The 4,131-nt window shown below is 40.6% G+C and overlaps 1 non-coding gene across 1 annotated transcript; it reads right to left on the minus strand.

Moving 5' to 3' along the window:
* Positions 1-3,321: 3,321 nt before the first annotated feature.
* Positions 3,322-3,424, minus strand: LOC138481856 (U6 spliceosomal RNA). The gene has a single exon (XR_011274453.1). It is a non-coding gene; the product is annotated as a U6 spliceosomal RNA (small nuclear RNA).
* Between the last annotated feature and the right edge of the window lie 707 nt (positions 3,425-4,131).

Below are 4,131 nucleotides of genomic sequence, written 5' to 3' on the forward strand. Positions count from 1 at the left end.
TACTTTTGTAAAGAGGCACAACCTAATCACAGGAGAGTAAAATACCTACACATCTACTTTCTATTAGACTGGCAAAACAGTGGCTAAGGAACAAAAGATGTTAACCATACTTTTTAAGAATAGTGCATCACACATTCAAGATCAGTAAGAACGTTTGTAACTGGTCACTCTTAGAATTACAGTTACCAACCAACTCTTTACAAGTTGATTGGTAACACTTGATTTCTTTTCTAGGCAGAAGTCCCAATCCCTTCAAAGTCTTTCCCTTATTCTTGGAGCATGAGTGTTCTCAGTGGCAGAAGCGGAGTCACTAGGACTAGTGACCAACAGGCAGTGTTAGAATAAGTTCTTTAGTAGCAAAAGTCAGAGTTTCCTTAGGAAAACTGGAAAACAGGTGAGTACTTTACTTTAGAGTTAGAAGAGGGTCTAGGGCTTCACAGAAGACACCCCAGCAGGATTCTATCAGTGGGACTGGGTGCACTGGATGCGGGACCTCCCAATCACAGAAAAAACCCCAGAACTACACAGAAATCCCAAAAGGCTTAAGGTAAGTATATACCCAAACCAACACAGTACCTCAGCAATGAAGAAGAGATTGCAGCAGGAGAACTTCAGGGACTGCAGCCAAATACCCAGTCAGTGGATTCCTTGTCCTGGAGACGGAACACAAGACCTCAGAAGGGTCTTTGCAGCAGGGATCAATGAAGAAGGCTCTAGGGAAGATTTCTCTCATGGCTGGATGTGGTTCTGTAGTTTTGGCACCTTTTCAAGGAGCAGAGAAGAAGACAGAAAATCGCGGTTAAATTCTCGTCGTTTTAAAGGTCCAGCACTCTTGTGATGGGACTTTTTGGACTCGATTTGTGTCTCTGGAGATACACCAAGTTGCCCACTAAGCTTCAGCGAGATTCAGAATTCGGAAGACAGTGCACCGCACAGTGGCTGGAGGCCCCAGGGTATTGGGGTATTGTAAGAATGCAAGGTTGCCGCAACTCGAGGGATGGCTCAAAATGCAGGTCTTCTTGAGTCTAGTGGGTCTCACCAGACTCTGGGTTCGGTCATTGTTTTTGGAGACCCCAGGTCGATTGGAAGGAAGTGCTGCAGCAGGCTCCGGTTACACAGCAGGCTCTCTGGTCGCTGGAAATCATCTCTGCCACTTTTCCTTCATCTTCCTCTTTGGTTTTCTGTTCTAGTGGTTGACATGACTTCAGCTTACAGGTTTCCAGTATTTAACAGGAGCTACAGCACAACCTCTGCATTCTCTCCCTGCAGTTTACAAGAAAGGGGCGTCTGGTTGTCCAATCAGGACAGCCAGCCCCCCACTGGGATTTGTTCCAGTTGAAGCAAGGCGTAAGACAAAGGATGGGAATGTTTTGGACTCCTCCCCCACTCCCTGTGCTTACAGACTGACTGGAGCCTGGGCGGGGTTCCCAGGGGACTCCCACCGAAGACAAAAATCACACAAAGGAATTTCTCACTCTGGATGTCAGGGGAAGGAACAAGAAAGAGCAAGAAATACTAAAATGGCAGAAAAAGAAGACAGGGCCTTTTTGGTAAAATGAACACACTTAGTTGCCTTTACTGCAGCTGTGATCACAGCCCGCGGTAGAGGTGCACCAAATTAGTAAAAGGTATCACTGCCACCAGCCATTAAAGGTAAGCTTGTCACTGTAACAGAATTTTTACAGTTTTAAGGTGAAAGGGGATGCGTTGTATCTCCCCAGCACTCCACATAAGGGGTGTGTGCTGGTTTCACATAATAAAATGTGAAAGGGATCCAAAGATCCTTTCTACCCTTGGGAATTGTAGTTCACTAAAGGTTAGCACAAGAAAGTTAAATGGGGAGCCCTTAGGGGAACCCAGCAACAACAGGCACTTATTGCCAATACATTGTTAAACATGATAATTTTAAAAAGACACTTTGGAGAGTCTTAAAAATGACATCCTTAAAAAGAGTTAAAGATTAGGTGAGTGTGGAAAAAGGTTCCCACTCACTGAGGTATTAATGAAAAATATCTCACTAGAAGAGCAAAAAGTTCTGCGGTTGAACCAGGAAAGGAAGATTTTCCAGCTCTGTGGAAATCTTACCTAACTAGCGCTTCACAGTAAGTGCTATATAATAACACATCATTATCATTTGGCCATGGACGTCTGCTTGCATTCACAGTAATTTGGTAATATGGCCCTAGACACACTGATCGTAACGATACATATGGCAATCCATTCTTGTATGAAATGTATATCGCATTATAGTGATATCGTAACCATATTTTTTTCGTAGTGTACTTAAGAACAATGCATTGTGATGCCACTTCCTGTTTTGTTAAGGGGCTAAAGGTCATGTTCCATCCCTTCTCGCAATATCACTTCGAGGTGGGGTCAAATGACATCACTTCCTGTGATAGCAGAAAAAAGACCTAGGCTAAACAGCCGGCGGTGTGGGCCGCACACCTAAATACCCTGAAAGGGTTAATTTCTCTTAGGACACAATTCTGATCTGTATTAGTTTCAGTTCTCCTTTATCTTCATCAAAAGTAGCGATTACTAGTTTCATTGGTCCGATATCATTGATATTTATTCTCAGTAATAGTACCATTGCTAAGTACTTAATTATAAGCAAAGGGCAGCAATAGGCCTATGCATTTCGGACAACGTCCTTCATCGGGGCCACATGCCCATGCTTATTACACAAATTCTTCAGAAAAACGTAGAGTATTTTGGTGTAATTGAAACATTGTGTCAATGTTACATTTCAATGAATTTCAACATTACAAAATTCAGCATTGAATTATAGGGCGCCCACACCAAGTTACAGTACATGTAGACACAAACTAATACAAATAATGAGAAAGAGAGAAAACGTAACAGACATAAATACATCTGTTTGTATTGTTTGTTTAAATATTCAAAAAACATCTTTTTTAAAAATACGTCTGATATATATCATGGCATTGTATTTTATTCTACATTTTCTGGTTATTTTTCACCTTGTGCTCCATTGTCACCCAATTGTGTACACATGGTGAATTGTTCTGCTCCTTTGTTGTAAAACAAGCTTTTATCGCTACTTGAAAGTAGCACTTTTAAACTGTGCGGGTGAACATTGTTTTTATTTATTATTATAACGTGCTGTGTTACTCTAGATTCGCTCAAATCACCCCCAGATCGTGCCGTGGGACACTAAACTTATTGTGCTTTTGCGCTAACTAAACTCTGTTCGACCGCGTCCGGCTTCCTTAAATCAATTCTACTGATAGTCACATCTTCAAATATTTATGCGTTTTAGCTTGTTAGATCTGGTGATCTTTCTTTTTTTAAATTTATTTTTTTATGAAATGCTTCATGAATTTGCGTGTCATCCTTGCGCGGGGGCCATGCTAATCTTCTCTGTATCGTTCCAATTTTAGTATAGTCAGCTGCCTGCTACAGCGGTGACATCTTTTAAGGTGCTTCTCCTCTACGTTTCTATTTGTATACTCCGTGTTTGATAATTGCTAGTGGTGATTAACCTGCATGTTTTAAATTAATTGTACAATGGTGTATTGTCCCTAATTCCCCAGTGTGTAGTTTATCTTTCCTAGTTAGGTATCGTTTCTATGCGCGTGATAATTACGCGAGAATGTTTTAGCAGCATTTTAAGACTTATTGGTTTACACAAGATGGTTCTGATGTTAATAATAAACAATCTAAGGACTGCATGTGTACCTTATTGTAAGTTCTATTACGTAGTATAAACACGGCCTAGCAAGTGTCTGATTAATTTAACGCTTAACCCGTTCCTCGTAATGATAGACCACTGCTCTACCAAAGCCTATTATTTAAGAAAGATCACTGGTGGCATGGATTAGTGTTGTTCTAACCTATTGCTTGTTACTACAACCTCACCTCTAAGTTGTTCTACAGCTAATGAGTGCGAGTTCAAATATCTCTATTGGTGTACACTACCCTCTGAGTAAAATTAATTTGTAAATGTGTATTCTTTGTATGTTATGAAATAAGTACACTGAGACTGAAAGTAGGTGTTATTCTCTTTCAGAAACAACTTTTATTAAATTTAACTTTCTTTGCTTTTAGGTAAAAGGATATGTCTTCAACTCTTTCGACGACCTCGACTTGAAATAATTTCAGGCAACG

The sequence above is a fragment of the Ambystoma mexicanum genome, chromosome 5p, assembly GCF_040938575.1.
Source record: "Ambystoma mexicanum isolate Mex_15411 chromosome 5p, UKY_AmexF1_1, whole genome shotgun sequence".
Lineage (NCBI taxonomy): Eukaryota > Metazoa > Chordata > Amphibia > Caudata > Ambystomatidae > Ambystoma > Ambystoma mexicanum.